The 13,718-nt window shown below is 44.9% G+C and overlaps 1 protein-coding gene across 2 annotated transcripts in view; it reads right to left on the bottom strand.

Annotated features, from left to right (window-relative positions):
* Positions 1-13,718, bottom strand: part of DOCK3 (dedicator of cytokinesis 3) — a 539,706-nt gene that overhangs the window by 383,953 nt on the left and 142,035 nt on the right. The gene's annotated exons all lie outside the window — the stretch shown is intronic.

Here is a 13,718-nt window from a genome sequence, read left to right as displayed (position 1 = left end):
CTGGGTTGGTCCAGTAGCGCCGCCGCTCCTCGGCGCTACTGGACCAACCCAGCAGCACCCAAGCTGCTCTGCCCCAGGCGTTCTGATTCAGCCGCTGCTGAATCTGATCAGCAGTGGCTGAATCAGGACGCCTGGGGCAGAACAGCTGGGGTGCTGCCCGGTTGGTCCAGCTGCTGTACCACAGGTGTCTGGAGCAAAGCCACGGAGCATGGGGGCAGCGGGATAGCCCAGACGCGCCGTGGCTGTCCGCTGCCCGCGTGCTCCACGGCTTGGCTCTGCTTTGCCCCCCCCCCGTCCCCCTGGTCTGCAGACCGGGGGGGGGGGCAAAGCAGAGCCAAGCCGCGGAGCGCGCTGCCAGCTGACAGCCCAGACGCTCCGCGGCTTGGCTCTGCTTTGCCCCCCCCCCCGTCCCCCTGGTCTGCAGAACGGGGGGGGGGGGGGGCAAAGCAGAGCCAAGCCGCGGAGCGCGCGATCAGCTGACAGCCCAGACGCTCTGGGCTGTCAGCTGGCCGGGCGCTCCGGGGCTTGGCTCTGCTTTGCCCCCCCCCCCATCTCCCTGGTCTGCAGACCAGGGGGACGGGGGGGGGGGGCAAAGCAGAGCCAAGCAGAGCCAAGCCGCGGAGCGCGCGATCAGCTGACAGCCCAGACGCTCTGGGCTGTCAGCTGGCCGGGCGCTCCGCGGCTTGGCTCTGCTTTGCCCCTCCCCCCCCCCGGTCTGCAGACCAGGGGGACGGGGGGGGGGGGCAAAGCAGAGCCAAGCCTCGGAGCGCGTGGGCAGCGGACAGCCCTGTCCGCTGCCCACATGTTCCGCCGCTTTGCTTCCTCTCCCTGGTCTGCTGGAGACCAGGGAGAGGAACCCCGTTCGTAACTGCGGATCCGACATAAGTCGGATCCGCGTAACTCGGGGACTGCCTGTACAATGTTGGGCTCCAACAGTATTTTTTCCTCATTTTCTTTATAAAAGTCTCAAATTTTGCTGTGAATTAATTCAAAGCATATCTGTGTTGTAGAGAAAAATAATTTTAAGGAGTAATATTAATATCTCTTATCCTTTCACTGACTCTCAAAGTATGGACTTAGTCCTCAGAATGAAACTGTTTTCTATCCCACTCCATCCCTGAGATTATATCGTTCCCCTTTTTGTGCTCCGATTTTCACACTTTAAAGCTAAGTTTTCTGCTTGTATAACTGATCACTAAACTACATATGGTGCAGAATGCTGTTGCCAGATTAATATTTTACAATAATAATAAATCAACTTTATTCATCTGACAGGTCCTGAACAAGGAGATAGAGATTCAAAGAAAAAGATTCTGGGCACTGCACAAGACCCCAGGTTGAGGGGAAAGGCAAAATTTCTAATGTAGAATTTATATTAAACTGGGGAAAGTGTCTTTCAGAGAAAAAAAGAATGCCCCGATGGAACACCTACAAAAAGGTTTTGATCACGATGGTAGTCCTTTCACAGCTATGATTTTAAGTAGAGTGCATGATGAAAAATACACAGTCTTTACTTTTCCCCATTTTTTTAAATCAATTGAAGTTAGTAAAAAATTATGGCATGATAGGTTTTACAAAGACATTTTAAATAGTCGTCTCCTTTTTGCGGATACAAGCCTAATAGAGGCATAAATACAAAGATTTGTGATAGTAACTAATTTATGTGGGTACAAAATGCTTTCATAAAATGGGAGGTTGAGACTCAGCCCATTTGAAAATTCACCCTTGACATCCTTATTTAACAACAAAAGAAACACGTATGGAACTGTAGGGCAAGTTCCCTTCCATGCCAAACTATGACCCTACCTATCAGCTTCAAACTTCATCTGGAGAAGTCATCTCAAGAAGTGAGAGAAACTTATACATAGTATTGCAATTAACTGGTTGATAAATTTTTGGTAACACAATAGCACAAGGAGTAGGCAAAGGGCTCTCCGTGGGCCAGATCCAGCCTGCCAAACCAGTGGATCCAGCCCACAGCCACCCGGCTGTTCCCCCACCATCAAGACAATCAGGACCTGAGGGCAGGAGAGTGTTCAAAATCTCCTCGCCCCCACAACAGCGTGCGGCGGATGGAGAGACATGCTGGCTGTTTTAAAACAGCCAGCATATCTCTCTAGCCACCACACACTCTTGCAGGGGTGAGGAGACTTTGCACGCTCTCCCACACCCAGGCCCTGATTGGCCTGGAGGCAGGGAGAGCACATGAGTTCTCCTCCCACTAGGCGCCTAGAGGGAACTGCCAGCTGTTTTAAAACAGCTGGCATTTCTCTCTTGGGGGCGGGGTGGGAGAGGAAAGGGGAAGATTTCTCCTGCTCTCCCACCCAAGGCCAATCAAGGTGGGGGGGGGGGACCACAAGCAGTCTCCTGGCCCCAAACCTTCTGCCTGAGGCCCTGCCCCTTTCGTGGTAGCCAAGGGCCACTCCTTTTAAAGATTATTGCCCACCCCTGAAATAGCAGTTAAGGCAACAATTAGTATATAGAGTAGGCAGTAACTTAAAAGGAGTCAATGTATCATTAACCAATGCAAAGCAGTGCAAAGACAAATAGATGATGGGTGCAGAGAAGTTCAAATTATACAATACTGCAATTCTACAAACATTTTTCAATTATATGTCGCTCTCATTCATATCTCCTTAAAGATTAATTACTGCTTGCTAATCTTCAAAAAGCAGAAATCTATACAGGCAATAGGATAGATTAGAATAGCAAAGATAATAGGACAGGATAACAAGACTTGTAGATAAGGAGAAATGGTGGACGTAGCATTCCTAGACTTTAGTAAGAGCATTTGATATAATCTCACATGACCTTCATATCAATAAACTAGAAAAAAACAACCTAGTTGGGGCTTCTACAAGGTGGGTGCATAACTGGCTGGATAACCATTCTCAGAGGCTTTGTCTACACTATGCGTTTTGCCGGAAGAGGCAATGCAAATGAAGAGCTGATTAGCATTTTGTCATGCTTCATTTGCATTATCTATTCCAAGCTGTTTTTGCACAAGGGGTTTTTGCGCAAAAAGAAGCAGTGTGGACATTTCCTTTTTGCGCAAGACCCTTATGCCTTGTGCTCTGCTCTGAGCTGATTAGACCTCAACTAGAGTACTGTGTCCAGTTCCAGGAAACACGTCAGGAAAGATGTGCAGAAATTGGAGAAGGTCCAGAGAAGAGCAACAAGAATGATTAAAGGTCTAGAGAACATGACCTATGAGGGAAGACTTAACGAATTGGGTTTGTTTAGTTTAGAAAAGAGAAGACTGAGAAGGGACATGATAGCAGCTCTCAAGTATTTAAAAGTGGAGATCAAGGAGGAGGGAAAAAAAATTTCTCCTTTGCCTCTGAGGATAGGACAAGAAGCAATGGGCTTATATTGCAGCAAGTAAGGTTTAGGTTGGACATTAGAAAAAACTTCCTGAGTGGTTAAACACTGAAATAAATTGCCCAGGGAGGTTGTGGAATCTCTATCACTGGAGATATTTAAGAGCAGATTAGACAGACATCTGTCATGGATGATGTAGATGGTGCTTGGTCCTGCCATGAGGGCAGGGGACTGAACTTGATGACCTCTCACAATCCCTTCCATTTCTAGTATTCTAAGATTCTATGATTGTATGAGAAGCAAAAGAAAAGATACACACTTCTAACTGAAATTCATATAGACTTAAAATTGATCTAGACTTCCTCCCACTCCTGCCTGACTTCTTTGAAGTCCATATTAGCCTCTGAGGAAGTAGAAAGAAACGAAAGTATGGGAGGACATGCCTTCTTATATATCCTTGCCTGAAGAACTCCAGGTTTTCAAAAAGGATCATCATAGCCTGGGAATAATCAGCTTTTGAGAGAGTACCAGTATTGGAGGGGTAGAATCTGCAGATAACTCCCAAGACCATGAATACATACTGACAATCTACTCAAAGAACTCCAACTATAGGAAAGAAACACTTCTGTGTTACCTTCCAAAACCGTATGCAGACTCTGTTACAAGTCTTTTAGCTAGTGGATCTTAATTTTTCAAACAACAAGTCACCAAAAATTAGGAAAATGTATCTATCCTTACCTGAAAGCACAGATAAAGAAAAATCTTATTCTTAAGTAATACGATGCAGAAATCCATTATAATGGGATTTGCACAATAGTATGCCTCGAAAATAGGAATCAGGATCATCCCTTAAACATGAACATCCAACAGGAGGTATATTATATATTCTCCATCTTCACCTGGATACAAACACATGGAAAAGTCTTCTGCCAAAAATGGAAGTGGGTAAAGACTAAGTGACCAATATATAAAATTCTGATGAATTTATATAATAATCATCATCTGGCTGTTTACCAGGTCTTAACATAGGAGACCAGAATTCCCTGCCCTGAAAATGTTAGGCTCCAAAGGACTAAGCTTTGCTGATTAAAAGAATAATGAATAATTTTAATTTACTTTGGGAATTAATGTTACAACAGTTGTGACCTCATTTTGACTAAAGCTATAGATATCTTTTCAGTTTGGGAGAAAATGGTTATGTCTACACTACAGAGAATATTGAAGCTGCCGCTGTCCATCTTCCAGGGTTCAAATTTGCAGGTCTATTGAAAACACACAAATTCGGTACTCCAGTCAATGCTGGTAGTCATGCTTCCATGAGGAGTAATAGAAGTTGAAGGGAGACTGTTATCACTTTGACTTCCTGCAGTGTGGACAGCACCAAAAGTCAAGTTAAGGTATTTTGACTTCAGCTACGCACTTAACATAGCTGAATTTGCGTATCTTAATTGGATCTTATCCCGTAGTGTAAACATACCCAGAGTATCTAGCACCAATCAAAATTGCAATTCTAGACAAGGCTGAATGAAAATCTTGCAATATTGCAAAGGCAGCTACGGGCATCTACTCACCTCACCACAGTGCCTAAGTTTGTCACGTGAAGAGTGGTATTTTCTTATTTTGTACTTCAGACTTTCAATTTGCCAAATTATATTTCTTTCTATAATGTCTAACAATAGGTAGGAGTGTAAATCAAATTTCAGAGTGACTTTGAATAGCCTGAGCTTTCCATAAAGTTTCCCACTGTATCACTAAGACAAATGTGAATTAATTTTCCTGATCACTGAATCTCAAGGATGGAAGCCACATATACTAGTAACAAACAGATTTGTATTACATATTGTTCAAAGATATCTTTTAGGCCATGAGATTTCTCTCTTCCATATTGGAAGAGAAGGTCAAAGGTCAACAGGCCGAAGTATCTACCCTGGGTTGCATCAGAGAAAATGAAGACTTTCTGCATAGAAGTCAGCCTTTGGTGCCACAGGCATAGCATGCTAAAGAATCAGGGTATGTCTACACTACCACCCTAGTTCGAACTAGGGTGGTTAATGTAATCATACGAACTTGCAAATGAAGCCCGGGATTTGAATTTCCCGGGCTTCATTTGCATGTTGCCGGGTGCCGCCATTTTTAAATGTCCGCTAGTGTGGACTCCATGCCTGCAGCTACACGCAGCATGAACTAGGTTCCACAAGGCATACAAATAGTTTGGAATAGGAAGCCTAGTCCGAACTACCTAGTTCGTGTCGCGTGTAGCCGTGGGCACGGAGTCCACACTAGCGGACATTTAAAAATGGCGGCGCCCGGCAACATGCAAATGAAGCCCAGGAAATTCAAATCCCGGGCTTCATTTGCAAGTTCGTATGGCTACATTAACCACCCTAGTTCGAACTAGGGGGGTAGTGTAGACATACCCTCAGAGAGGGCAGTGCAGAACAGGGAGAAAAATTGGCAGCATGTAACCTCCCAAAGAAGAAAAGAGAACTTATGTATCCCCAGTGCAGATAGAGCTAAGAAATCCGATGCCTGCTGGGAGAGCAAAAATCCAGGGAACAGGCAATAAAGGAAGTTTTTGAGTTTGAGGACAATTTTCTGGTGAAATTGCTGGAGAAACCAACTACGGGTCATGTTTCTCTTGACCTGCTGCTCACAAACAGGGAAGAATTGGTAGGGGAATTAGAAGGAGGTGACAACCTGGGCAGCAGTAACCACAAGATGACTGAATTCAGGATACTAACAAAAGGAAGAATTGAGAGTAGCAGAATACAGACCCAGGATTTCAGAAAAGCAGACTCTGGCTCTTTCAGGGAACTGATAGGCAGGATCCACTGGGTGGCTAATATGAAGGGGAAAGGAGTTCAGGAGAGCTGACTGTATTTCAAACAAGCTTTACTGAGGGCCATCCTAATGTGCAGAAAAAATACCAAATATGGCAGATGACCTGCTTGGCTTAACAGAGAAATCTTCGTTAAGCTTAAACGTGAAAATGAAGCTTAGGCTTGGACAGATGACTAGGAAGGAATATAGAAACATTGTTCAAGTATGCAGGGGTGTAATCAGAAAGGGAAAAAGCACAACTGGAATTGCAGCTAGCAACTGAAGTTAAGGATAATAAGATGAGCTGGCTGATATGATTGTAAAGCAACTATTATCTTTGAAAAGTCATGATGATTGGGGAAAGTCCTAGACATTTCAAAAAAGGCAAATGTAGTGCCCATTTTCAAGAAAGGGAAGAGAAAGGATGTGGGAACTACTGATTGGCTAGTCTTATCCCACTCCCTGGAAAAATCATGAAGCTGGTCCTCCAAGGACCCATTTTGAAACACTTGGAGGAGAGGAAGGTGATCAGGAATATTCAACATTGATTCACCAAGGGCAAGTCGTACCTGGCCAACCTAATTGCCTTCTATGACAAAATAACTGTAGCTCTATGGATATGGGAAAAGCAGTGGATATTATATACCTTGACTTTAGAAAAGCTTTCAATGTGGTCTTCCACAGTATACTTCCCAGAAGTTAAAGACATATGGCTTGGATGAATGCACGCTCAGGTGGACAGAAAGGAGGCTAGAGCGTTGGGTTCAATGGATAGCGATCAATGGCACGATATCTAACTGGCAGATGGTATCAAGAACAGTGCCCCAGGGTCAGTCTTGAAGTTGGTTTTGTTCATCAATTTCATTAATGATTCGGATAATGGAATGGATTACACCTCAGCTGCTGACACTAAACTTGGAGCAGAGATAGATAGCTGCAGGTTAGGAACACGTTCCAGAGTGACCCATTCGTGGATAGGGCCAAAACAAATCTGATGAGGTTCAACAAGGACAAGTGTAGAGTCCTCCACTTTCAGACAGAAGAATCCCATTCACTGCTATAGCTGGGGATGAACAGGATAAGCAGCAGTTCTGCAAAAAAGAACATGGGGATTACAGCAGATGAGAAGCTAGATATGAGTCAACATTGCGCACTTGTCGCCAAGAAGTCTAATAGTGATAAGTCTCTGAAGAATAAATTATACAATAATCTGTCTGTAGGAAGCCATCTTTTGGTAATTTGCTTGGTGGTTTTTTTGGGGGGGAGGCTATTTTTCAAACATAAAATATTTTAGTATTTGATCCCTTAACACTGATTTGGACAGCTTCCCTTTCTCAATGAGGGAGGAAGAGTTTCCTTTTGGCAATGTATGTTGGGAGATGTGTGCACAAGTCCAAAGGAATCAGCACATCTGAGGAATTATTGTTCTCCTTCAAATCTCACCTTAAAACTCCCCTCTACCATCCCACCTACATTAAAAAAATAACAGCAGTTAATCACTGGTGTGCTGAGATCACTGACTATCATGCTGACCAATACTTCTCATTGCTATTCTGACTGTATGGGTATGTCTACACAACAGCGTTATTTCAAAATAGCTTATTTTGAAATAACACGTCTAGACACAAAATGCATTTCAAAATAGCGTTTTGCTATTTTGAAATAGCGCGTCCACACTGATAGGACACTGAATCGCATTTAAGGACATCTGGAACTGGTTCTGGCAGGGAATCAGGTCAGGAGTTACCTTGTGTGGCTGCTGCCTGAGGCTATCTGAGACTTGTGCTTAAAGGGACCCCCCCATGGACAGCCTGTTCTAAGGTTTCCCTGCTTGCTTGCATACCTCGCTAAGGGACAGCAAAGCATTTTTTTCTTTGCATGCTCTGGTTGCCCTCACTCAGGACACCATACCACTCTTCAGCATGGAGCCGAAGCCGCCCCTGGGCACTCTGGTGCTTCTCCTGGACGTGTTGCTGTGAGCCTGGCAGCATGTTCTACAGGCAGTAACAGTCTCCCTGTTATACCCCACTGGGGGCTTGTGCCTCCTTCCTCTCTCACATCCTTCCGCTTACCCCTCCCTAACCCTCCTTCCTGCTGTACAATAAAAGACACGTGCTAATTACACCAAAGCCTCTTTATTGAACAAACTGGGGTGGTGGGGGGAAATGAAACTGAGATGAGACTGGGGAAAGAAGGTGGGAGAGGGGAAGAAGGAGGGCGGGAGAGGGGAGGGGGAAACCTGGGAGGAGGGAGCTGGCAGGGGGAGGCAAGGGCAGGAAGGGGGAGGAGAAGCTCAGGGCTCAGGGTTGGGGGTCTCGCTGGCCCAACTGTCTCCCAGCACTGCGGGTGCAGGGGCCTTGGCATCCCTGGGAGTGTGAAGAAGAAGAAGCAGGAGGGGGAGAAGGAGTGGGAGGAGGAGCAGTAGCTAGGGAGGCAGCAGGGGCTGGAGCAGAAGGAGGCAGCAAACTCTGCCCCAGGGTCGATGACCACCTGGGGGGCACAGACCTGCGGTCCAGGGCATCAAAATAAGGGCAGGAGTCTGGGTCTGCCCATGGTTGGGAGCTGCCCCCTGTGGCCCTAGCATACACCTTCCGCATCTCTTTTATTTTCATGCGAACCTGCTCCTGGGTTCGCATGTGGCCTTTGGTGGCCAGGCTGACAGGCATCTACATATAGATGGTTGCGTTCCTCTGTTTAGTGAAGTGATCATGGACATTGAAGACATCCCCCCAAACCCTGGTCTTCACACTGGACCAGGCAGACGCCCACCTTTTCTGGCCCCTGGCAGGCTCCTGGGAGCTAGCAGAATGGTCCTGGGGAGCGGCAGAGGACTGGTTGGCACTGGCTGCCTGGCTCATGCTGGGGCCACTGTGTCATGTGCAGTGACTGCTGCCTCTGGACTGGCAGGCTTGGAGCTAGTACAGGTGCTGTGGCCAGAGTCTACCCCTTTAAGGGCTCCGGGGAGAGGAGGAGGGAGAGGAGTTTTCTTGGTTGGGCCCAGAGTGGCCACCCGGGCACCCTGGGAAGGGCTGGAGGCCCCCTATTTCAAAATAAGCGTCTACACAGCACTTATTTCGAAATAGAAAGTTCGAAACTGGCGCTATTCCTCATGGAATGAGGTTTACCAATTTTGAAATAAGCCCGCCACTATTTCAATTTAATTTCAAAATAGCGGTTTGGCTCTCTAGATGCTGGTAAAGTTATTTCGAAATAACTGTTATTTCGAAATAACTTTGCTGTGTAGACATACCCTGTCTACCTACCATCTCATCTTAAACTTAGACTATGTCTGCACCAATACAACTGAACTGCTGCAGTGCATCTGGTGAACATGCTATATGCCAATAGTAAAGAGATCTCCCATCGGTATAAAAAGAAGTCATCTCCATGAGCAGCATAAGCAATGTCAGTGGGAGAAGCACTGTGTGCAAGATCATATATGGCAATGTAACTTGAGTCACTCGGGGGGTGGAATATTCACACCCTTGAGCTACATAAATTTTGCCAACAGGCTATAGTGTAAAAATAACTTAAGATTTAAAACTCTTCAGGGCAGGAACTGTTTTTCGTTCTATAGTCATACAGTGCCAAACCAATCTGTTCCTTAATTATGACTAGGGCTCCTAAACTCTACAGGAATAAAAATAATAAATAGTAAAAATTCCCCTGACTGTTCTGATTCTTCTCTGAAGCTGTAAACTGGTTCAAGTACCTGTTTTAACAGATCTGTACACGTTAGCATGATGAAAAACGGAGAATTAATAGGCATTGTCTTATGTTATCTATTCTTAACACAGAGTAGATTTACTGTGGTGCAAATTCTCCATGCTTTTCAGCCAATGTAGAGTTTGTGACATAATGTCCTTTTTTTCCCTTCTTTTTAAAAACAAAGCATAAACACATTGCTCAGTCAAGAAGACTATGGAACTTCAGGACCGCAATAAAAAGAAGCTAAATGCATCACAGAAGTGATACATTCATTCTCCAGATAAAAGGCTGGTAGAACCTGTGTGCTGCAATGTAATTCAGACATCAATGGCTCTGGAGGGTCTCTCTCTTCTTTCCTGTATGCTCTCATCCACAAAATGTAAGAGGCAAAAACAATAGTGTATTCTGATACAGGCTTTCCTTGCAGTAGGTCCAAGATAGGTTCCAAAAAACTTTCACATACAGCAAAACAATTTAAAGTGTAGAATTTTTTCCTACAGCTGACTTCCATTTGCATATTTTTTTGTGTGTGCATGCATGACTTAGGAGGAGGGAATGGGAGAACTAAATAACACATCAGTTCCTACAAGCATCAATGACATTAGTGCAGAATGGATGTACACCGGGGCAACTTATAACGGAATGTCCTGTATCCTACTTTTAATATTTGAGTGACTTCTTTAAAAGAACCCTAAAATCAATAATTACTTAATTTCAGAAAGACCTTGTTTCAAAAGAATGTTGATTAAAAAAAATAGCAGAGGGCCAGTGCTGCCAAAGAAACATCAAGGATCAAAGACATTCTAACATTCTCACTTTTGGAAGAATGGATATAAAAAACACTGCAAGTGATCTTGTTAGAAACAATTCCTATTTCATGTGATATAATCGTATCAATATTCAAAGTATCATTCCGCAGAATTTTATTCCAGCACCACAAAAGAAATTCAAAATGAGATATTCTTCAGTGGTAGATGTTAATTATCATATTTTTGATGCAAGGAATATGTTGTGTCCTTTCTTTAATCTTCTAGGACAAACATTTCCTAATTAATGTTTATGAAAACATTATATAACATAACTCCCAATTATGTAATCCTAATGACCTAAACCCTTTAGGAACACCAACTCATCTATGATTGGCTAGAGTATACAGGGATATGGTCTAGATCAGTGGTCTCCAATTTTTTTAACCACCAGATCAATTTTTCAATATAAGTGCAATGTAAGATCTAGCTCAAACATAAATACCCTTGCCCCATCTCCATTCCGCCCCTTCTTTGAGGCCCTGCCCCTGCTCCACTCTTTCTCCGAGGCCTCACCCTGCTCACTCCATCCCCGTCTCTCCCATCCTCACTCAAATTCACCAGGCTGGGATACGGGGTTGGACTGCAGGAGAGGCTCCGGGATTAACCCAGTGTGGAGGATTGGGGTCCAGGAGGGTGGGTTCAGGGTGCAAGCTCTGGGAAGGAGTTTGAGTGCAGGGGGACTCATGGCTGGGGCAGGAGGTTGGATGTAGGAGGAGGTTCAGGACTGGGACAGGGGTTCAGGAAGCAGGCTCTGTCTGGGCATCACTTAACTGAGACGGCTTCCAGGTGGTGGAGCAGTGGGGTTAAGGCATGCTTATAACATCATAAAATCATAGAGCTGGAAGATACCTTAGGAGGTCATCAAGTCCAGCCCCCTGCCCTAGGCAGAACCAATCCCAATTAAATCAGTCCAGCCACAGCTTTGTCAAGCTAAGACTTGCCACCTGCTGCCCCTCATCTACAGGCACTGAGCCCACAGCTTCTACTGGGCATGGTTTCCTATTACCGATCAATGGGAGCTGTAGGAGTGGTGTCTGTAGGCAAGGAGAGTACATGGAGACCCGCTAATCTGCCTTTTTCAGGAGCTGCAGAGACATGCCAGCCACTTCCAGGAGCAGCTATTACCATAGGGATAATGACTCCAGCCACGACAGGTTAGGCATTTTAGAGCTCACTACTTAAAAGAATTAAATTTAAGCATATGATAAATGAAAATTATGAAATGCACAGACCCATCAAAACCCAAAAATAACCCACTTTGCAAGCAGTAAAAGGAGTAACAGCAGCTCCCCCCCCCCCACACACACACACATATGTGTTGGGTCAGGAGATGAGAGGGAAGGACAGTGTGTGTTTGTGAGAATGACAGAGACACACACAGTGTGTGAGAGGGACAGAGATTTGCATTGCCAAGCTCCGTCCATCCCCTTCTCTCTGTGTGGAGATAGAGTACAGGAGGGGGGGGGGAACACACCCTGACATCATTGCCCTGCCTCTTCTCCCTCCCACACCTTGCACAGCAAGCAGAAGCCTCCCAGGGGGGCAGCTCCAAGGAAGAGGACAGGAGCAGTGGGTAGAGGAGCAACTGAAGTGCCAGTGCTTGATAGCTTCCTGGTTAAGCCAGTCAGGATCACCTGTCAGAGGCTCCAAGATACACCGGTAAATCCTGATCTACTGGTGGGTGACCATTGGTCTAGATGGTACTGGGTCCTGCCATGAGGGCAGGTGACTGGACTTGATGACCTTTTGAGGTCCCTTCCAGTTCTAGTGTTCTATGATTCTATAATTCTATGAAAAGAGTACTTCATAAAAATATATGACTATAACAACATATGAAATACTTATCTGATGGAAAATTAGTCAGGTAATACACCCATGAACTTTAAGAAAATGGACAAACAGGCTAGAACATCTCCTAACATAATGTACTGATTATTTAGTGCCGTTATTGGGCCTCATTGATGTTACCCAACATACAAAAACACAAAACTTGATTTCTTGGGCCAGAATCAGTTTGTAGTTAAAGCTAATGGTCACACACTTTGCTATTAAACTGCAAATGGCATTCTCAAGCAACATCAATTATAATTATTTATAAAAACGACTGTCAATTGGTAACTGATACTTTCCACTTAATGACATCCCTTAAAATATTTATAAAACTAGCTTAATTTGCATGGGTATCTACTTATCCACTACCACTAGAGAGGTGCAGTCGCCAAGATACTTTACTTGAGAATTCTGAAATGTTCTGATAAGCTTTGTAGAGATTTCCACTTATCCATTTTTGCAGCTTTTAAATTATTACTTATTACCACCAGTTAGAAAGGCAATGAGATACTTACGAACACATTAGCTGTCATTATTAAAAAGGAAAATATGCTGTCTTTTCGAACCACTATGTCTCACAGGGTAGCTATTCTCTAAGGGGAGACAGAATTCAGCCAAACTCTATGAGGGTATGTCTACACTACCCCGCTAGTTCGAACTAGCGGGGTAATGTAGGCATACCGCAATTGCAAATGAAGCCCGGGATTTGAATTTCCCGGGCTTCATTTGCATAAGCGGGGCGCCGCCATTTTTAAATCCCCGCTCGTTCGAACACCGTGCCGCGCGGCTACACGCGGCACGAACTAGGTAGCTCGCACTAGGCTTCCTAGTTCGAACTACTGTTACTCCTCATTCCACGAGGAGTAACGGTAGTTTGAACTAGGAAGCCTAGTTCGAACTACCTAGTTCGTGCCGCGTGTAGCCGCGCGGCATGGGGTTTGAACGAGCGAGGATTTAAAAATGGCGGCGCCCCGCTTATGCAAATGAAGCCCGGGAAATTCAAATCCCGGGTTTCATTTGCAATTGCGGTATGCCTACATTACCCCGCTAGTTCGAACTAGCGGGGTAGTGTAGACATACCCTGATTTATTAGATACCTCCCATCTCAGACTAAACAGCTAGACATCACATGGTTTTCTAATCAGCAAGTAGCCCAGTTAGGGAGAGAATGGCAGAGTGCAGGAAGGTTCTTAGGGTATGTCTACACTACAGCATTATTTCGAAATATCT

This window comes from Pelodiscus sinensis, chromosome 11, assembly GCF_049634645.1.
Source record: "Pelodiscus sinensis isolate JC-2024 chromosome 11, ASM4963464v1, whole genome shotgun sequence".
Lineage (NCBI taxonomy): Eukaryota > Metazoa > Chordata > Testudines > Trionychidae > Pelodiscus > Pelodiscus sinensis.
This window is presented reverse-complemented; position numbering and strand designations above follow the sequence as displayed.